This window comes from Heloderma suspectum, chromosome 1 (assembly GCF_057233095.1).
Source record: "Heloderma suspectum isolate Gila_16-S chromosome 1, 16-S_ref, whole genome shotgun sequence".
Lineage (NCBI taxonomy): Eukaryota > Metazoa > Chordata > Lepidosauria > Squamata > Helodermatidae > Heloderma > Heloderma suspectum.
Window position 1 is genome coordinate 101,038,884 of NC_139458.1, and position 22,562 is coordinate 101,061,445.

The following is a 22,562-nucleotide window of genomic DNA, read 5'->3' on the forward strand; positions in this document are numbered from 1 at the left end:
GCTTCAATAAACCAGCGACAACCCTTATTTTCTCCTTTCAGATCAATGGGAACATTGCCACTGATTTCAATGGGATGTGGAGTTCACCCAATGATCCTTCAGGAATGAAGCTAAAATTAAGTCATCTGGGTCCCCAAATGAAACTTTTTACAGCATACAAGGGTGTCATTAAATTCTTCCAATAAATCCCAGCCCGCATATATTTTTTTTTAAAGTCGTCTCTCCCCCCTCCCCCTTCTCCTCAATTAGAGTATTGGAAGCCGCATAAATAAGAGCTGGATCTTTCTCAGCCCAAAGTCCCTGCCAATAGTTTGTAATTCAATCTCTCCGCGTTTCAAGGGTAAACCGGTGTCAATTGTATTTGCCGTGTCGTCGGTTCTCTCTCTCTCTCTCTCCCCCCCCCCCCCCCCAGTAAGCGTTAAACTTCCGTTCTGTCTATGTGGACTGATGAAATGTAGGAAATCTGTTTCTGGCGGGGGGGAAAAAAGGTTTCCCAAAGAGAGCTCCAAGTACAGAGAGATCAGAAGTATGAAGAGCGGCAGTAGTGCTGCTGCTGCTGCTGCTGAGCTGCTCAGGCGAGGAGAGCAGGACGGGCTGCTGCGAGAGGAGACGAGCTCTGGGGCATTCGATTCGCGCAGAGAAAGTGAGTGAGAATGTTTTGCAACGGGGGCGAGAGAGAGAAAGCGAGACGGGTGTGAACTGCTGGCTGTCTACTAGTAAATAGCCATCGCGGTACGGGGTGGGGGGAGGACTCCGGTGAGCGCCGCTGAGGCACGTTCGCAAACACATCTGACCGGGGGGTGGGCTGGGGTGGGGGGTGCCGCTGATCTGAACATGGGCGGGCGCGTGCGGGCGCGCACTTCACTGGGACGGCGGAAGAGCGCGCGAGAAAACTCGGCGCAACTTTATCCCCCGTCCGGCCGGCATCGAATCGTCTCCCCACCCCACCCCGCAGCGGCGAACAAACAGTTCGCCAGCCGCCCGCGCGCGCGGCCGGCTCGGGCTGGGCGGGCAAAGTCGCCAAACAAGCGTGCGCGCAGCGGAGCGCCCGGCTTTCGGTCCCGCAGTCCGCCTGTTCGGGGCGACGATCGCCTTCGGAGCGGAAAGGCTGCAAAGTCTGAAAGTGCCCGAGAAGGGGAGAGGGGGGCCTCGAGAGAGGATCGCTGCGGGCTCTTTCCTGGAGAAGCGCCGTCTCCGCTTTGCAGGCGCTGGCTCGGCTTCTGCAGCAGGGCTTTTTGCGCGTGAATATGGGGTCTGGCTGCAGATAGCGGAGTCCACCTCCGCCCCCCAGATGAATGTCCGCATTGCTCTTTCTCTTAAGGAGCCGGCTCGGCACCCAGAGCAAAGCATCACGTGTGTGAGAGAGTGAGGGAGATGCCTATGTCATGTTTCCTACCCGGAACGTTAATATCTTTAATTAAAGTATTGTTTTAGAAGGTACGTCCAGAGCACGCTTATAATCACCAGGGTGAGCGGGGTGGAGTGGATCGGATCCATCTAGAAGGTTGTCCGAAGGGCTCCATCCAAGATGGGAAGGACTCTCAGGATTTCAGCATGTTGTTGTTGTTATTATTATTATTTGCTGCTGGTCCGAAGCGTGGTAAGGAACCATGGATATCTCGTCTTTAGACAGCCGCCTGGAGCAGCCTTACCCAACCTGGTGCTCTTCGGATGTGTTGGACTGCAATTCCCATCTCCCCCAGCCAGCCTAGCCAGTGATCCTGGCAGCGAGTGATGGGAGTTGTAGTCCGACACCTCTGCAGGACACGAAGTTGGGGGAGTTTGCCCCAGAGTGATCCACTGGAGTCCAGGCCCTCCATGTGGCTGTAATGGGAGGGGAAGTTACAAATGACTGGTTCCCTCGTTTATAGTTAGGTGTGCGCCGGGAATCGAGGTATTCATACCAACCCGCGACTGACAGCTCAAGTGCGCGCCTACTCAGAAGTAAGTACCGCTGAGTTCAATGTGAGAGTCTTAGGAAGATCGCCTCCCCCTCCTTAGCGTAGAGTGGTCCATTTCAAGCGTTTTCTATTTTAGTTTGTTTAGTTCGCCCACCACAGCTGGAAGCTAGTCTGTAGCCGGGCGGGGGGGGAGCTGGGGGGGCTACCCCCCATTTTTTTCCTGCTCCCCTAAATGGTTTTTACAAACAAATAATAATATAAAACAGTTTACAATTTTGTCTTCAAAAAGCAAACAAGATGAATTGTCCCCCCCACTTTTTTTGTCCCCCCCCCAGGACTTTTAGGCTGGCTATGGGTCTGTCTGGAAGACTCAGGATGGGTAGCCAAAGGGGGGTGGGGAGAGAATAGATACAAGAAGAAAACAGAAGAAATGTTCTCCACGAAAAAGCACCTTCTGTTTCATTAATCACGCGCTATAGGAAGAAATATGATCAAGATGGGTGTTTCTTCTCTTCCTTTCTTTTTGCATTGTTCTCTGGCAACATCCGCAGCGATTGCTGAAGCAAGTGTTGCCGAGGGACGGCGGCGGGGGGGTTAGTTTTGTTCGGTTAGCCCTGGACAGTCCCAGGGCACAGAGCGTAAGGCACAGAGCGCGCTGCGCCGCCCACCCCAATCCCGCTGTGGTGGAGATAGATTCGATGCAGACAAGGGAACGAGGCAGGCTTTCTGTTATGGGTGTTTTGCAGGGATCACGTTACCGCCTGGCTTCTTCAGACGGCTCCCCCGCCCCCGCCCCCGATCGAGGCGCGCTCGCTTTCCTGGGGCCAGGGGATCTGGGGGGAGGGATCGGAGGAGGAGAGCTGTCCCCTCCCCTCCCCGCATGGAAGGCTTTTTGCCTCCCTTGAATTTGGAAGGCGGCTGAACGGGATGTAGGCAGAGAATCCCTCCCCCCTTTCTCCCACCGGTTGCCCGTCGCATTGCAGGTTTTCCCCACCTCCGACGCAGCTCTGCGTCCGCATTGCTGCAAGCCTAACTTTGTCATAATGGCCCTGAGCTGCGAGGAGGAAGGGCAGAGGAGGTGGGGGTGGTTGCTGATGGGCAGGTATTTGACCTCCAGCCCCTCTCCAAAACGCATTAAGTCTTGGATCGGGTCTCCACTGCCGAGGTAGCTGGACGCCGCGCCAAGCGTAATGGCTTTGTGATGTGGGCTGTGATTTAATGGGAAATTAGCCGACATTCTGCTAGGCATTTTCGGCTGGTGCAAGAGACCATTGATCACGATTGTAGCAGAGTTGCGTTTAATATAGCTTGCCAGTGCCTCCAGCCAGCCGGCGAAATATTGATCCGAGATGGGGGAAGTAGCGTGGGTCCCTACAGAAGTGATTAATATTTCTATAGACTAATTAGGGAGTTGCAGGGAAAGCCAAGGGTTTGCCATTAATGGGTGCAATGGATACTTTCGAGTACTGAATTCCGCAGTGAGGGCCAAGGGACTTCAGTTGGGGCACGGATTTTATCCTCAGAATCTATTTTCTCGCCTGGATTCACTCTACCACATGCTCCAGAGTAATAGAGAATGCTTAAGAGCATATGAAGAATGCCCTTTTATCACTATTGAGCAACTCAGTCCCCCATATACATCTTGGGGTGTGCGTCCCCCCCTTCTGATGTAAAGTTTAGGGTAGCCTTCCCCAACCTGGCCTCCTGCAGATGTGTTGGACAACAACTCCTATGATCCCCAGGCAGCAGTGGCTGGGAAAGATAGGGGTTGTAGTCCAAGATATCCAGAGGGTGCCAGGTTGGGGAGGCCTGGTTTAGGGTACTGGAGAAGGACCCACTGCAGCATTTGTCTTTCCTGTCCCAGTCTGGTAACATTCGAAGATCTGGGCCCCATGGGAGCAGCTTCTGCCACAGCTCCTGTCCATGTCAGTGTCACCAATGATGCCGGCAAGTCCAATAATGTGGTAACTGTATCCCTGGCCTCCTCTCACATGGCCCTGGGCTTTTGGTTGCAGAAAAAGGTGCAGAAAAGGGCAATGAAGTTATTTGAATGGAAAGGGATGCAGTTCTTTCCCTACAAGGAAAGGCTACAGTGTTTAACTTTTTAGCTTAGAAAAAAAAAGTGTCATGATAAGAAACCTATAAAATTATGCATGGTGTGATGGAGAGTATTCCTCCCTCATGATACTAGGAGTTCTCTACCTTTTTGGACCGGTAAACACATTTGGGATTTTGAGGAAGAACTGCAGGTAGGCACCATCACAAAATGGCTGCCACTGGGTGGGAGGGAATGGCTGTTTACAAAATGGCTCCCATGTTGGATAAACTGTTGAGGCAGTAACTTGAACACCCACCCCAAACAGAAATCACACACAAAAAACACCCATCCCAAACAGAAAACGCAAGTAAAAAATGAGAGGCCCACCCTACACATAAAACACACTGGCACACACATGAAGCACCACTGAGCTGGCCTGTGCTGCCCTCCAACCCCTCTGTTGACCTGCCCCCAACCCCTGCACTGGCTCATGCTGTGCTCCCGAGCTCCCGCATTGCTTCCCTCCCTTGCCCTACCCTGCTCCTTACCGTGTCCCCCAGCATGCGAAGCAGTGAGGACAGGGGTTCCTTTTTTTTCTTTTCTTTTTTGGTGTCTGGACACACTTCAGAGCAAAGCTCTGGCCTGCAGCCACCCACCGTCTTCATTTCCTAAGAATGTCTCCCTGAGCCCCACATGGAGCCCAAAGGGATTCATGGGAAATGTAGATCGCAGTGGCCGGAGGCTCTCAGCTTGCTTTGAACTGAACCCAGTCAATGGGAAGCATTTTTCAAACCCTAAAAATCAGGAGGGGGAGGGTGCTTTGGGAGGTGCCAAGGGGGTTCTGTGGATGCCCTGGCCCCCAGGGTGCCGCATTGCCTACCCGCATACTAGAACATGGGGTCATCCAATGAAATCTAGCAGTGTCTTGTAGCCATGATGGTTATTTTCAGCCTCCCTGCTCAGAGATGGTATGGACTGAATGCCAGTTGCTGGGGAGCAATAAAGAAGAGGGCTTTTGCTGCCACGGCCTGCATGGGCATCTGGCTGGCCATAGTGGGAGACAGGATGCTGGAGTAGATAGGCTGTTGGTCTGATCTGGTAGGGTTCCCTTCACGTTCTCACATAATCTTAGCAGCATGGAAAGAAGATGCCATTGAACGCCGCCCACGCTGTAACATGGGAAGAGGCTCTCAAGGCGTAGCAATCATGGGGTGTACCACCTGGCCATGTGATTGTCACATTACTACCCTCATAAGTTGCTTCAAATGCTGCAAAAAATGGAGGTCACTGCTTTACTGCTGGCAATGTGGACAAAGGTTTGAGGTCAAAGGGCATATTGTAGGCTGACATGACCTCTATTTTTACAAATTCAACTTTGAGGGTTGAAGCGTCCCTTTATATAATGAATAACTGGGCATCTGTGCCTCTGTGTATCAGGCCCAATCTTCGATGTACGTAAAATGCAGTGTGCGATGAGACAGATGATCTGAACAAATAAACTGCAGGATCCAGACTGCAGACTGACATGTTCACCAACGTGTGACGCCATCATTGTTCCAGTATCTGTACCGGGTCTTGATTTGTGTGTGCAGGTTGTCCTTCACAACATCATTCCTGCTTTTCAAGGCACTGTGTTCTTCACTGGTCTTCCTTCTATAGTGGTGGGAGAAGATGCATCACACACTTGAACCAGCCTTGGATTAGGGATAGGGTGACCATGTGTCCTACTTTACAGGAGACGATCCTCTATTTGGAGGCCTGTCCAGTCCAAGTCCAGTTTAAAGATAAAGAACCATAAGCAGGGAAGGGTCTTGGCCATCACCAGTTAGCTCCTGGAGAGTGGATGGAGCAGGCACATAGGCCATCCGGTCACAGTCTTCCCCACTGAGATGGATTTTATTTCTGTTTAAATTATAGTAATCATTTTTAGCTTTGAATCTATGCATATATATTAGCACATGCTAATTTTATTCAGATCTGTGTCCTCTTTCTTGGTGTTGAATTTCCTCTTTTTTGGTGATGTGTAAGTGGGCACTCTAATTAGGGAACAGGGATATACTGGGAAGCAGCCCAAAATGTAGGGCTGGAAATATGATGGCTGGGGCTTCTCCCTTCACACAGGTGAACAATCTTTGGATGGGATGGGGATGTGGTAGAGGAATGATCTATGGCAACAAGAATATATGAATGTTTTCAGAATGCAAACTGTATTTCTGGGCATGCATAACCAATACAAAGCCTCCCTCAAACCTACCAGACTTCATTAACTGCCCTCTCCACAATAAAGATCAGAGAAATGTGTGGGGGAAAGCACTCTTAACAGGACAGGTGATGGAAGGCCCCAATCCTCAGTCAGTCTTGAGCAATTCTGATTGTAGCGAGACTACTGAAGAAAAATGGACCTGGAAGTTCTTAGGCGTTTAGGCTATCATGTTATACACACTTACCTGGGGGGTGAGTCCCATTGCATTGAATGGGACTTGCATGCAAGTAGATGTGTATAGCACTGCACTGTTAATGACCAGCTGCAAAAAGATAAATATGTTTGCTAATTACATTTTGTGCTGGCTTCCAAACCACAAGGCTTACATAAGTCTTAAGCATCAGTGTGCAACCATGTGCCAGGTTCCTGTCCTGCTGCATTTTGAGCACACCATGCACTTTGTATCAAATGTATTCATAACACAAAGGACAAAGGCTGCTTGTGAATTAGAGTTTACTTTATCAGAATAGATCACATTTTGATGTAAGCCCTTAAAAATTCTAATTGATTAATGAGTTTCAGATGGTGGTTCCCCTCCTTCCGCCCCGCTCCTCCTTTTCTTTAACATGTACAGTATGCTCCAAGCTAATCTGGGAGAGTTCCAGAACTCTGGGCTAAATTGGTTGTGGTATGGTTTATATGGATAATAAAATAACTGGAGAGAAAAAGATTGAATTTCCTTACAAAAATATAATAGTGCTTTCTGCATATGAGTGAGCTTATGCTTTACCCAGTTATTTATTATTGTTAGAGGAAAGAAAATAACTGTTAAGTTTACACATATTGTGTACTTACGATGTAGTTAGAGTTAATATGTATTTTCTTATATTTCATTCTCTGGACTAGCCTAAGAGATCTAGCCTACAATCTAATGTGAGCCTGATAATGTTAATAAGGAGCACATTATCCCATTTCTCCACTATCTGCACCGACTTCAAACAGTATTCCAACCTCAATACAAGGTGCTGGAGGATCATCATCTATAAACAGCCATGTATCTGAGAGACAACCTTCATCCATATGTTCCACCACCATGAGCTTTAAGTTCAACCTGGAATGCTCTCTGATATATAGTGTCTGTGCACCCAGTCAGATCCACAAGGGCTCACAGAGAGTCATTCCCACAACCTGCTCCATAACTTTAGAACTCTCTTCCCCGGGCCCAATCTACATGGCTGATTTGTGTGAAGTCGCAGCACATCAGGGTTGTTTGTGACAGATGATGTTGTCACCAGTCCTCAGCAATCCTGCAGTTTCCTTCTGGGAAAGGTGCATTTTCAGAAAGTCCTTTTAGTGCATCTTTTTTCCTTAAATGTGACTCCCGCATGGTTCTGCTGCAGTATGCCTCGTCCCTCTCCCCCGCATTAAATCCTGGGCATGCCTATTTCTGTGATGTGGCAGTGACCTGGTCAAGGGATGGGGCTGTCCCCTTCCCCTCTCTTCCCTCTTTTTCCCCATTCACAGTAGGGCTGCATTCCCATTCACAGTATCTAGCCTCTTTTCCCCACTCACAGTATAGAGGTATTGAAACAGTATTGTTTCAAGCATTCACAATAGCACAGTAGCTGCTTTTCCCATTTACCATATGTAGCCTGTTTTTCCCATTCATAGGAGTGCAGTAGTACTGTTTCAGGAATTCACAATAGTGCAGGAGCTGCTTTACCTATTCACAGTTTGCAGCCCGTTTTGCTCATTCAGAAAATTGCAGTAGCGCTGTTTCAAGCATTCACAATGGAGCAGTAGCTGCTTCACCCATTCAGATTATGTAGTCTGTTTTTTCCATTCACAATAGCGCAATGTCTTTTAATCTTTCACAATATCCAGAAGGTGGATGAGAGGGGAGAGGTGTGGGGTAAACTACAGGGGCTTAATTCAGCACTTCCAGTAAACTTCTCTGAGCAGAGGAGAGTTGACAGGGGTGGGGAACAAGCCTCTCTCATTCGCTAAGCAGCACCTACAGAGTTGATGTTCAGTTCTACTCCGTCCGCCCAACCCCAAAGTATGGGGGTTTCAAGTGCTGGGTGACCTGTGAAAGCAGGGTTTTAGGAGTGCATACTTCACATTTCTTGCTTCATGTGCCCCTGACGGACCAAAGCAATATCATGAAAATCCAGATATAACCTGAAAGCTTTTATTTTCCATGTAGATGGAGCCCTGGACACATACTAAATCCTAACCCATACATCTGAAATGATAAAATGGCATTTTAAAATTCAAATTGGCTTGTTGGCCAGGGATGGTGAGTAAGAGAATAATTAGCATACTATTACGCACCCTGAGTCCAAGCTAGAAAATGATGATGATGATGGAATGAATGAATGAATAAATAAATACATGGTATGGGCATTACATTTCTTTGTCGTATTTCACTCAGATGCTTATTGGAGACATCACCCTGTCTCGTATCTTACACTTGAGTACTTCAGAACGCCCATGTAGGTCATTGGTGGTATAAGTGCTAGGTGGATAGAATATATTTGATAACTATTTTGGGAGCACCTTTTTCCATAGGAAGCCACCACCCCTCAGTTAAGATCTTCAGAGAGGAAGCTGGTCCACACGTCTTCTTGGAAGGAACAATAATTACAAAAACCTTTCCCTAAGGAAATGGAAAGGCCCACTAAGTTTCTCTTTGAATTTTAGAAAATGTGTATCTGAGCAGATTTTTAATGACTGATAGTTGCATCTGCTGTTTTGTATTTCTAGTATTATTTTTGAGCATTTCTAGTATTATTTACACCCTTTGTGGCTTTATTTTTCAGTAGCTGTTGTAGTTTATGGCAAAATCATGGTGTGTTTTGAATGATTCTTGGCAGAAAATTATTGTACTATTAGAAATAAATCTATGTCTCGTTTTTATTCTGAGATTGTGGGATCAGAAAGAAAGTCTCAGATTTTGAGAGTATATCTTCCATTTCCCCCTATCTTCCATTCCCTTCTATTCCCCTAACATTTTGGGAGTCTATCTTCTGTTCCACCCTTAGGGCAGGGATGGGGAACCTCCAGTCCATGGGCCAGATTTGGCCCACAAGACCAGCCCATTTGGCCCACAGGACCTCAGGCAACGCCCCCACCCTAAAACCCCACCTACTGAAGGCTAGTGGGGAAAGAAACCCCTGCTGTGGATTCCCCTGTGCGCCACTCCCCATTCCTATTGGGAGAGTGAACAGCATGCTAATTATTTCACCCATTCAAGGTCCTTCCCAATGGGAGAAGGCACGGGGAAGGCAAAGCTGCCCTAACTGGGGGGCCAGCTAGGGAAGCACTGCTCCAGCTGGCACCTTGTCAGGATGGTTTTGGTGTACATGGACTTTCCCCAGCCAGGGAAAGTCTGCACACGGTGAAACTAGATCCCCAACCAAAATGCCGGCTGGGGGGGGGGGGGGGCTATAGGTGGTGCTTTGGCTGGAGACCGGATGACACCAGGCAACATTGCCCTGGCCCTGACATCATCCAGCCCACAGAGGACTTGGCAGGAGGTCATCTGGCCCCCACCCACATAAAGTTCCCCAGCCATAGGGATTCTAATAACTTACCATGCAACCTTATGTCTGTCTGTTCAGTAAGTCCCATTTATTTCAGTGGGACTTGCTCCTGCTTAAATGTTCATAGAACTGCAGCTTTAATGTAGGGTGTTTCTAGACTGAGGGCTCCTAGTGCTACCAATCAAAGGACATTATGCAACTCTTCCATCTTTTTATTCTTAGGGCTTCTCCACACCAGGCTTTTTATCCTGCAACTTACCAGGGCTTCTGCTTCTGGATTCTTTGTGGGATTAAGAGTGGCTCCTTACATGGCTGACATGGGCTTTTTTTCCTGGGGCTTCCTTTGCCTGCAAGTTTGACATGTTTCATTATACAGCCACTAGATGATGCTGTGTTATAGCGGAACTGTGCAATTTCACACAGCCATTAAAGCAGATTAACAATTATTACTGCATTATCCCCGATCTTTTAAAAAATCTGGTCAGAAAAAAAGGTCAGAAAGTGCAGGAGACACCCTGGAGGTTGACAACGTCATGTAAGGGACCCGCAAACTTCCGTGAGTAACCAGTCACAACTGTGCAATAAAAGCCTCATGTAGAAATGCTCTTAATGGGTGTTCAGTGGAAAGAAAAAAATGGTGGGAAAACATGTGAGGGTTACAAGTGGAAGACATTGTCATCTGGACCTCCCATAGGATTTTGTGAATGAGACAGGGTGAAGGTGCAATGAAAGCCTCACCTGGAAGCATCAGTAGTGTAAGGGGTTGCCTTATATTGAGTCAACCCAAAGATCTACCTAACCTAATACTGCCATTTCTGGCTGGCAGCAGCTTCCTGAAGTCTAGCGTAGAACTTGTTCCCAGCTTTATAAACTGAGATCCTTTAACCAGGGATGGTAGGGACTGAACCCAGCAACTTCTGCTTAACATGTGCTTTGCTACTGTGCTTTGTTTAGTTATTTCTTTAAAATAACCCTTAACTTGAATTGTGTGCAGAATTGTTCAAGACAGACTGCATCACATAAAACGAATCAAAAAGTCTTCAGCCTAAAAATCTCCACTGTTAATATTAAAGATTTATTTGACATGAGGTACTGTAAAGAATATACATGTGATACAGTCCATGCTTAGAAGATTCGCTGTCCATGTTTAAATCAAAAGGCTTCCCTTCAGTTCCACTGAGATCCAGGCAACTAAACTGGACTGAATCCAGTAACTTTGATGTACATTTTAACTGTGCAAGTGGGAGTTGCAGCATGGAGTGCTCCTGTTTAGAGTTCCAGCCAAGTAGCAATGCCTTCCTCCAGAATACTGCGTTCCAGTTTCCCTGTCCCCAATTTCTGTCCCCACTCCCAGCAAACACTCAGCATTCTGTGGCCACTGAGCATGCTCAGTTCTCATGGAGCTGTTTTGGGAGGGGGCTTTTGCACCGATAGCTTATTTTCTTTTTCCTTTTCGCACTTCTGAAAAACAGGGGCTGTGCCAAGCAGCCTTCCTTAATCTGGTGACCTCCAGTTGTGTTGGACTACAACTTCCATTAGCCCTCAGTCAACATGGGCACCAGACTGGGGAAGGCTGCTCCAAGCATACTTTCTCTTGTTTCTCAACGGTCCCGTTTTTCCTACTAGCTCGTCGGCACTCACCAGCCGAGTTCTCTATCTATCTATCTATCTATCTATCACATTCATATGCCACCAAATAACAATGTTTTCTGGGCAGCTTACCATAATAAAACACTAAAATACACATCCAAATCATAAAACCAAACTAGAAAATGCCAGCATTAAATACTCAGCATTAAATACTCAGCACCAAAGAATAAAATCAAGGCTCCCAACGGCACAAAAGATGTTCAGACAAATCTTTAACATTTCAGGTCTTTTAAACAGATCTTACAAATATTACAGGGAGTGACTGTGAGTCAGGCTGTAAGAATGAAAACAAAATTGTTTTTCTCCAAGTCATTCTACCTTAAGAATGGAAGAAAATTACCTAGCTTTGTCAAGACCACCTCACCCTCAAGCTCTAACTTAATTCCAGGGCTTAGTTATGTCAGCTAAAAGAGACTTAAATCCTGGTGGTGCCTCCACAATTTTCTTAATATTTCTGAAATTTGATATAGTCAAATGCCATTTATGGCACATTCTTTAAGAAAGCTGTCAAAGCTATATACCAACTAAAATAGCTTAAACCAACCATAACGTTTTGATCATCATCATTATATTCAGCCTTTCCCAACCTGGTGCCCTCCAGATGTATTGGACTACAACTCCAGCACCCCCAGCCAACATGGCTGGGGGATGTTGGGAGTTGTAGTCTAACACATCTAGGGGTACCAGGTTGGGGACTGGTGGTATAGCCACTTAGGGACAACCCACAAAATGATTTTAGTGGTGAGAGGTGGGTTGAATGAATACTTTTTGATTCCCCATTCCTTTTCTGAATAACTGGTGAAGTTGCATGTGATTGCTTCACCTTCTGCCAGGATCCTAATTTACCAAGCCATTGTAAAGCTTTGCACACAAACGCAAGCAGATCCCACCTGTAGAAAACAAGCATGGACTAATGTCTCTGGTTTCCAAATGTGAAAATCCACCCGGGACTCTGCTGGCATATTAGTTATCAGGACTGGCACCTTTCATCTACATACTGGTGAGCCTTGGGGTGTGGCACTCAAGGCTACAAAGAAGATCGGTAAAGGAGCAGACTTGTGATTCCAGCATGGCTCCAACTTCCTTTCCCCAGAGTCCATTGGGTTCTCCAAGCTTGGCCTGGCTATATAAGCTTCTAGGTTAGGCCTGGGTAGTTTATTTATTTATTGCATTTATATCCCACCTTTCTTCCTCTGAGGAACCCAAGGCAGTGTACATAATCCCCCGCCTCTCCATTTTTATCCTCGCAACAACAACCCTATGAGGTAGGTAGGGCTGAGAGTCTGTGACTGGCCCAAAGTCATCCAGTGAGCTTCCTGGCTGAGTGGGGACTAGAACCTGGATCTCCCAGCTCCCAGTCCAACACTCTAACCATTACACCACATTGGCTCTCCTCTGGCCTTGCCTTTGTAGCTCCTGATCTTGTTCTACATGTCTCTGTTTGCCAGTCTGCCTGTTTCTCTAGCCTACCAGCCACCCTGTTTTTCTGCACCTTCCCTGCCTCAGTGTTCCTGCCTCCTTCATTTGGCCTTCTTGGCTCAGGGTGCTTCCAGATGAGGCTTCTCTGGCACCGTTGCCCTTTCTCATTCACAGGATTTTACTGAGGATCCAGACGATGATGCCTTCTACTCATACCCCCTTGTGTTTTCCCACCGCTTCTGTCTTATTGCTTACTGCAGAAAACCATTAAGGAGAAAAAGATGGAAGAATTGCCCTTTGTGTGACCAGTTGCATGTTGCCACCAAAAAAAAAAAAAAGACCAAAGGGGACACCAGTTGCACATGCTAATTTATATGTAAAGATGCAAATTTGGAAAGATTGTAATTTAAATAGAAATACAGTACATCTCACCATAGCAAAGAAGACTGTGTCCAGGTGACCTGTGTGCCTGCACAGCCTGCTGACCAGGAGCAGTTGATGGGCATCTTCAAGGCCCCCTACTCTCCTGCCTTACTGGGCTTCTCTACATTAAGCAAAACCCCTGCATCCTTACTGGGGCTTTCTTCTTCTGGAGTCTTTCTGGGTTTACAGTGGGCTCCTTTAGATGGAGAAAATATGATTTGGAATTGAAACCTTCGCTTCTCGGCACTGCTCTATATGTTCAATGGAACATCACCGTCTAGCAGCTGAATTATCACACTACACTGGCATTACACACTGCCGATACCATGCCATTACCTTTTGTTACAGCTTCTCTCTGATCTTTTTGAAAGTGGGATAAAGGGGGGAAAGCGTGGGAGACGTCCCGGAAGTTGGCGACGTCATGTAAAGGACCTGCAAACTTCTGAGAGTGACCAATAATGAGCATGAAATAAATTGCTCATGTAGAGATGGTCACAGTTTCTTATGGTTCTTTATCTATAAACCTGACCTGGACAGGACAGCCCTTCAAACACAGGACACTTCCAAATGGAAGATTGCCCTCGGACAGACCTTCAGAGGACTGCCCTCTGAAAAGCAGGACAGCTGGCCACCCTAAAATTGCCTTTTGGCAGTGCTAGGAGCCCTCCATCTGGATGCACCCGGAGGCTTTGGCCTGCAGTTGACGCTGTCCCCTCTGCGTATGCCCCTATTGCTTCAGCCTGTTCCCCAGTCCTGCTTGGAATTTGTTTGCTCAGCTGCCGCTCTCTCCTAGCCACATCTTCACAGAGGAAGGACCAAATGTGTACCTGTGCTTTGTTGCAGATGCATACCTGCATCAAAGTGCTTCATGTAGTACCAGCTCCAGGTTTTGGGGGCCCCTTGGGCAACGGGGCCCCCTCACTCAGTCAGCCTACTCCCTCACTGCCACTCTCACCAGCAGCTCCCCCTCCTCTTGCTCATCATTTCTGCTTGCTTGCCAAGCAGAGAGCTAGTGAGCAAGCAGGCAGTGGCAGCTACCACTACTCCTGCTCACCACTTCTGTTTGCTTGCTTGCTTGCTCGCTCAGGGCCAGAGCAATAGGTGGCTGAACTAGTAGGTTGCAATGCTGAAGAGGAGGTGCAGATTGTGGGGGCTCTTGTCAGTGTGCCCCCCTGAGAAGGTGTGGGCCCTTGATAGGCGCCCAATCATGCTGACCCTTGACACCGGCCCAGGCATCATGTGAGAGTTATCATTAGGGTTGCTTCGCAAAGGGGAGTCTTTGGGCTGAGTCCAAGGCGATGTGTGGGCACATTGCCTACACACGCCACTTGTTTTGAAAAGAGAAAGATTTGTTCATTATTGAGAGCAGTTGGCAATACTATCCTGCATGCAAAAGCCTCCATTTCTGTGTCGATTCACAGCTGCTCACAACAATAAGTATGTTAGCTAATCTGTATACTTTGCAGGAACAATGTAAGTGCTCATTTATAAATGTCTGATCTCCAACTCTTCTCATTTCTGGCAGCCTGCTTGGCAAGTTTCAGTGTTAACTACAAAAGGTATAGTTTCCCTTCATTCCTGTTTGAACAGAACTCAATCAACACTATGAGCAAAACCAGGAGGGAGGGAGATGAAGGGCCGGAATAATTTTGTTCTTTTTAAATGCCTTTTTTTTTTTTGGTGACAATGAGAAATAGCAGGGGTGGCTGAAATGTATGTTAGACACTGCTGAACTCAGCTTTGGCTTCTGATCCATTGCTCTTCATGGCTTTCCAAAAGACTGCTTTCCACTATCGTTACCTTCTATCCATGAAAGCTGAAGATTGTCTGCAGTTCTAGGCCTTATCTCCTCGATTTAACTAGTTTTGTTGCTGCTGCTGTTTGGGAGCTTTTAGTCATTTTTGGCACAAGCAATCGCTGTTAGCTTCCAGTGGTCTCTTCCTGTAGTATATAACTAGATTGGCCAACAGGGCATCTTCTTTATACACAAGCTCAACAGGAGCGTGCAGTGGCCACAAAATGCCCTGCAATGTACTCAGACTTATTAAAACCATGTTACGTTTCAGTTTAGAGTGATCAGAGAAATGTTCAAGGTAGTTGATGAAAAGACTTGGTGAGAGGCTCAGTTAGGGCAGCAGGTCAGGCAAAGCCATACAATTTGAGCTGCTATGTTCATTGCAGAACAGCAAGCGGCAGGAATGGTCTTTCTCAGCAGTGAAAAAACTACTCTTGAAAGGCACATGGCCACCCTTTCCTTTGCCCACTTCATTGCAGTAAGTGGCATATAGGAAAGTGAATTTCAGCAGGTGCAACATTGCTGTACCATGACAGGCAAAAACATTTGAGGACACTGGAACTCAATGCCAAAAGGAATCTTGCAATCCTAAGTACTGTGAATTGCCTTCCGAGAGTGTTGCCTCTGGAAAGGTATGGGATGTCCATTGATTTGTGATATACACCATCCTCTTTCCTGGTGCCCTATAATTAAGAAGCTGCCTAGGTCAGACTACTTGTCCATCTACTGAGAAATGCCTACTCTGCCTGGCAGTGGCTCTTCAGGGACTCAGCTTGAGGTCTTTCCCTTCCTCTGCTATCTGGGATATTTCCAGACTTGGCTTTTATATTGCCATTGCTCTGCCTCACTCATGGAATTTTATGGGGTGTCCAGATGACATCTTCCACATCTATCCTTCCCATGTTTTCCTACTGCTTCTTCCTTCTTTTTTCCTACTGTGAAAAACCCATTAAGGAAGGAAGGAAGGAAGGAAAGAAAGAAATGGAATTGCTGCACAATGCCTTTTGATTAGTAGTGCTAGGAACTCTCCATCTGGAAGCTCCCCTGATCATTTTTCTTTTTCTTATTTAAAGTGGAGATACCAGGAACTGAAACTGGGACCTACTGCATGCAAAGCATGTGCACTATCACTCAGCTGTGGTTCCTCCAGTGATATAACCCGGTAAAGTGCCTCCGTGATCACCCCTGAATTGACTAACCCAGTAATGTTCCATTGCTGCAGTATACTTCTGTTTATGAACAAATATCCCAAATCAGTTGCCACTTCATGCTGAAATCCTATCCTAACTGGGGTCAGGAAAAGGAGGGTGGCTTGCTTGTCCCACATTGACTCAACTGTCTGTCTGTCTGTCTGTCTGTCTGTCTGTCTATCTATCTATCTATCTATCTATCTATCTATCTATCTATCTAAAACAGATCCCGGAATGGTGAACATAAGAGGTACAATAGTAAAAAAAGATAAAAGATTAAAACACCATATTACAATTATTAAAAAACAGAATGCCAATAAAAACCATGGCTGGTCAGTTAAGGAATGCTTCCTGGAAAAGAACTGTTTTCAGGAGGCACTGGAAGCAACACAGTGCTGGTGCCTGCCTGACCTCCAGGTACAGGGAGTTCCAAAGAAAGGGGGCCATGATAAAAAAATAAAACCCCATAATTAAAACAGTTTAAAGGAACAGATTCTGAACTTCATAAACTGTAGCAGGTCACTCAGGGAAGGCCTCTCGAAATAGGAATGTCTTCAGGAGGCACTGAAAACAACACATCGTTGGCACCTGCTCAGAGGCAGAGAATTCCACAGGAAGGGGGCCACCATGCTGAAGGCTCCTTTCCTGATGGACTCCAACTAGGCCATAGGTCTGTGTGGAACCACCAGGAGCAAGCCCTCCGATGACCTAAGTGACCAGGCAGGTTGGTAAGGGAGAAGGACTCTCACAGGTATCCTGGTCCCAAGTTGTTTAGGGCTTTGTACACTAGTACCAAAAGCTTAAACCTGGCCTGGTAGCAAACAGGCAGCCAGTGCAGTTTCCTCAGCAAAGGAGTTGCACGCTGAAAAGGGGCAGTTCCCAACAACAGCCAAGCTGCTGCATTCTGCACTAGCTCCAGCTTCCGGAGCAGCCTTAAGGGCAGCCCCACATAGAGCGCATCGCAGTAATCCAGTTTTGAGGTTAATAGCACCTGTACCACCGTGGCCAAGCTATCCCTCATAGTAGGGATGGGGAAGAAATTTGTTCAGATCTTTATCTAATTTATACATCCCAAAACTCAAACCAACATGCAGCTATTCTTCGGTATTTGCACTTTTCCAGTCTCCTACAAAATGCATATATTGGGGGAACATGCACACAAACATGTGTGCATATTACTGAAAATAATGTACAAAACTGCATTGTATTAGGGGAACTGTTTGCAGAACTGTGTATATTACGTAAAATTGCCTACAACATGCATTTGTTGAAAGAAATTCGCACAGAAATGTTTATGAATTTTCATGCAAACTTTAAAAAAATCACAATGCGATGCAGAAACAGGAGAAGATGAATTTAAGGTTAGAAAAAATGAGAAATGGAAAGAAACCAAAATGGAAAGATTCATCCATCCCTACTTCTAGGCTAACAAGTTGCTGAAGCTGGAGTAGTGTAGTGGCTAACAACGTGAAGTCCCTGGCTAAAATCTCCTCCTCAACCCTGAACTGCTAAGTGGCATTAGACAAGTCATTTCAGCTTCATCCCTCCTCACCCATTTCTGAAATACAGAGATTATAATATTGACCTACTTTACAGCATTGTCGTAAGGCAGCCTTCCCAAACCTGGCACTCTCCACATGTTTTAGAACACAACCCCCATCAGCCCCAGCCTGTGTATGCACAATCATTGGGGATAATGGGAGTTGTAGTCCAAGCCATCTGGAGGACACTAGGTTGGGGAAGGCTGTTGTAAAGATTACATTGAACCCTCAGAAGAAGCTCTATCTAGCTGGGCTGGGGAACCTCTTTCAGTCCAGGGGCCTAATTCCATTATTTCTTTATTTACAATATTTATATACTGCTCCACATCAAAGATTTTGGAGCGGTGAACAAGATAAAAAAATAAACCCCATAATTAAAACAGTTAAAACATTTTAAAAGAACAGATTCTGAACTTCATAAACTGCAACTGGTCACTAAGGGAAGGCCTCTCGAAATAGCAGTGTCTTCAGGAGGCACTGAAAACAACACAATGTTTGTGCCTGCCTGAACTCCAAAGGCAGAAAATTCCACAGGAAGGGGGCCACCATGCTGAAGGCTCCTTTCCTGGTGGACTCCAACTGGGCCATAGGTCTATGTGGAACCACCAGGAGCGAGCAAGCCCTCCAGTGACCTCATGACTGTGCAGTTTGGTAAAGAATAAATGTTCTCTCAGGTATCCTGGTCCCAAGTTGTTTAAGGCTTTGTACACTAGTACTAATACCTTAAACCTGGCCTGGTAGTGAATAGGCAGCCAGTGCAGTTCCCTCAGCAAAGGAGTTACATGCTGAAAAGGGGCATGTATTTTGGAGAAGCTCTCAGGCCGCATTCCAGTGGTAGGCAGCTGAAGGCAAGGGGGCAGGGCCAAAGGAAAAAGTGGTGGGCCAGAATACAAACAAATCAAAATCAAAATCAGCATACTGTAGCTTAGAGGTCTTACTGCCAATAACTCAGCCTTAGAAGAGGAATTTCAATCTTTTAGAATGGGGAACAAACTACACAAAGTCAGGAAGCCATGAAACTATCGGTGGTTGAAGGGAAAAAGGGTGGGGTCAGGAGAAGGGCCTGGCCATCTGGGGAAACTTGGAAGGCCTAAAGTGGCTCTGTGGGCCTGAGGTTTCCCACTCTTGATCTAAATGTTAATTGTTATTATCAGTATTTTCCAGAGTTCATTGCAGATCAGCTTCGTTGGTAATAGGTAACGGTTCTCTGCAGCTATGCAACAGTTTGCACATAAGAACAGATTTGGTAAGTTTGGCCATTGAGACCTCCCAAAAATCAAGTAAGGGCGCAATCCTAAGCATGGTTAGACAGAGAAAAGTTGTAGGCCTTCTCTCTGTCTCACCATGCATAGGATTGTGCCTTAAGAGGCATTTCCTCAGCCTTGGGGGAGATTAACAGTGTACCCATTTGCATGTGTTCAACAGGACTTACTCCCAGGTACGTGGGCATAGGATTGCAATCTAAGGCACCAAAGCTGTGTCGTCAGTCATTGCACCTGGGACTGAACTGAAAAGTTAATTTCTGAAGTATTACCTGCTGTCCCCAAGTCCTTGAACAAACCAGTCTCTTCCACTCATATGTGGCTGTAATCCACAACCAATATTATTTTTGCTAATTAGTGCCAACAAAAGAATGACCCAACCCAGCGGAATGATGGCAAATGGTCATCTGGCCTCTCTTGCTTACCCTTAGAGATCACTGACAAACATCAGCAGGCGGTTTAAATTGCAGGCCTGGCAAGCCACTAGGCTGAGCAAGCTACAGTACACAAAAAACTAAATGCGCTACTGTCTAGGAACATAAAAACTTCTCTGTTTTCTGGGAGTGAATGTGGAGGAATGTAACCTTCCTGCTTGTTGAAACTGTTACATGCCATTAGGTGTACTGTAAACTATCCTGCACTAAATTCTTTACATAGACAATAAGGCTAAGAATTAGAGATGCCTCATTACTATTAGGGGGATATGGAGAGAGAGAGAGAGAGAACATTGCATAAATAGGTGATGCAGCTCAACGACTGTAAATAAAGTCTTGTTCCCACTGAAAGTATTCTGTGAAGGAAGCATGGAGAGGGTCTGTTACTAAAATAGGAGTTTGAAGAGGTAAGTATTTCAAGCATTTATATTCAATTGATAGACTGAGGTAATTTGTCTCATGCCATGATTTCTGTAGAAACAATATGAATGTTACAGCAGCAGTATTCGTGTTGAAATCCAAATTCAGAACCATGAGGCGGTACCTTGATGTTTGAGCTTGGAAAACTTCAGCATTCTTATCAATTTCATGACAAGTTCCACTGAGGGACAAGAGACTGGGCCTTGATAGTTCAAATGAAGTATATAAGTAAAACAAGTGAAGTAGGTCAACTATTGCATGTGGGTCAGGAAGATTGACATTCAGATCCCTGCTAGACTGTGGAGCTTATTGAGTGACCTTGGGCTAATTACTACCGCTTGGTCTGGCCGATCCTACCTTACAGGGTTCTTGTGAGGATAAAGATGGGCAGACTCACATGTTTGCTGCCTTGAGCTCTTTTGAGAAATGTGATTATGATAATATGCAGTCTGGTGAACTCTGTAAAATTCAACAAAATTTTGATTGGGACTAACAGGATTTTAACCTACCACAAAACAGACAAAAATAATTTGTAAGCAGATATATCAGCATTTGAATTTTGAGTTTTGAGAGCTTATTTTAATTGTGTATCTGTGTAAAAATGAGACTGACAACTGATTAGACCTGAAGTTCAGTGAAAGGTCTGAAACTGAAAACGACTCGAAATGTCGTACAACGTGGCTTTTGTGTCCCTTGATGATGATGGTGATGATGATTTTCCTGTTGAAAAAAATGGATTCTATAAAAAAACTCAAATGCCAATTTATTTTTGGCTGCATATTTTATAGTAAGCTATTGTTTGGATGTTTAATTTTTTTTACATTAGTCTTGTAACCTTTGATATTAGTCTTCTAAAGTTTATTTGCCAGTCTAGCAAGCTTAACTAAAATGTTACTGTAAGTTGGATGAGGTGAAAGCTTTGTTTTACCTAATCAGAAAATTGAAATGACTGGGTAGGACAGTAACAATTCATTCCTGTCTACACTTACCTGGGAGTAAGTCCCATTTTACTCTACTCCTGAGTAGACATGTGTAGGATTGTGTTAGGAACACCCTAGCGGCCCCTTTCAGTAGACTCCAATAGCCAACTCAAGACACAGATGAAAGGATTCTTTTCAAGGCTTTAATCCTTTTACAACTTAATGACTCTTTCAGATGCTAATCACCAGCGACTAAGCAAGGAACAGCAGAGTAGCCTATGCTCCGAGTAGGCAGTTGATCCCCATTTGAAGGAGAATCACTTGAAGACCCTGAACTTATGAGCTAGGGAGAGATCCTCCCTCTTTCCCTTGGGTCCATGGGAGGTGGCCGTTGCTTGCACGCCAAACGGGTGCTACGCTTCCTTTCTGCGCCCTCCATCGCTCGTCGCTCCCTGCGTCTGCGTCGAGCATCTAGCAAGCCTCGTTCCCGCACTTTCTCACTGCTAGCATCACTGTCTATCTCAGGAATGCTGGCAGGAGGAATCTCTCTCTGCCAGCTGCTGTGCCTGTGAGGGATGAGCTGGCTCCTCTCCCATGGATTGCTGATCCTCCTCAGAATCAGAACTGCTCTAGGGTTCTTTCGGCTCAGTTTCCACCCTGACAGATTGCCTTCTAAGGGGCTATAATTTACTATTCATTATTCATGACCGGTTTTCCAACTCTGTTTTAATTAAATGCAATGTGGCTAAACATCTGTGATGATATGACCAAATGATGTCCTACTTGTTTTGCCAGATTGACGTGGTGAATGGCTGGATTGTTCTTAACCACCTGGTGAAAAGGTGCAAACCCTGTCCTTTGCTATGATGGTGATGTGTACATGGAACATTTTTCATTTTTAGCAATTGCCAGGGCTGGCCCATGACATTTTGCTGCCTGAGGGAAAGGACAAGATAATATTTCTCCCCATTCCATACACAGAAGCCAGCTGGACTGGCAGTTGATTCTTGCTTCAACACTGGAGAAGAGACAACATCCACCACCACACCTGAGGGCAGTAGGCTAACTTAGGGGGTACAGGGCAGGCTGCATGGCACACACAGCTCTGTCCTCCAACACTGTGCCTCCACTCCCTACCCCTCAGGGTCTGCTGCCTGAGGCAGTTGCCTCACTTTGCCTGATGGTAGCTGTTATTGCACATAGGCACAGATAATATTGTTGAGAGATTCCATATGATTAATCTTGAAGACTGAATGGGACATGATAGGGGAAGTGAGCTGGTTTCTTATTCTGGGTCCTAGTGATTTAGGCAGCGTATTGGAATCGGTAGGGCTCATTGCTGTCCTGTGTAACTTTGGTTCACAGCAAATAATGATAATTTAGATTCATAAAAGATATAGATTTGTTTTTTGTTTAACCCCCACCCTTCACCAGCCTGTAGTGTTATATCTTGCTTTTTCTTTGCATATCCAGCAGTGCCTTGGTTATATAAGACGTTACCTACTGATGATCTGAAGGGCAAACTAGATGTGACACAGGAGTCCTGTGAAAGGTTGTACTGTGTGTGTGTGTGTGTGTGTGTGTGTGTGAAAACAGCTGCAGGGGGCCTGATTCAGATCAGGGCTGTGGTGTTTGGTGAGGGATTGTTTTAAAACCCATTTTCCGCCATGCCATTTTCCCACTTAAAAAGTCCGCCAAATGCTATTTGCCCTGGGAGGTGGAGTTTACAGATGCAAATACCACCTTTGGAGATGATTTTAACTGGGAAAATGGCACTGGGCACCAAGTCTTTGACCTATCCCTTCAAATGCCTGTGCTCTG

The 22,562-nt window shown here is 46.0% G+C and overlaps 1 protein-coding gene across 2 annotated transcripts in view; it reads left to right on the forward strand.

Moving 5' to 3' along the window:
- The first annotated feature begins 427 nt into the window (after positions 1–427).
- Positions 428–22,562, forward strand: part of GAS2 (growth arrest specific 2) — a 186,877-nt gene continuing 164,742 nt past the window's right edge. The window contains exon 1 of one of the 2 annotated variants that reach the window (XM_084852401.1): positions 428–643. The gene's annotated coding sequence lies outside the window, so the exon portion shown is untranslated. Of the gene's footprint in view, positions 644–19,528; positions 19,809–22,562 lie in introns of those variants that run through there. The other variant, XM_084852410.1, reaches the window with a different exon arrangement.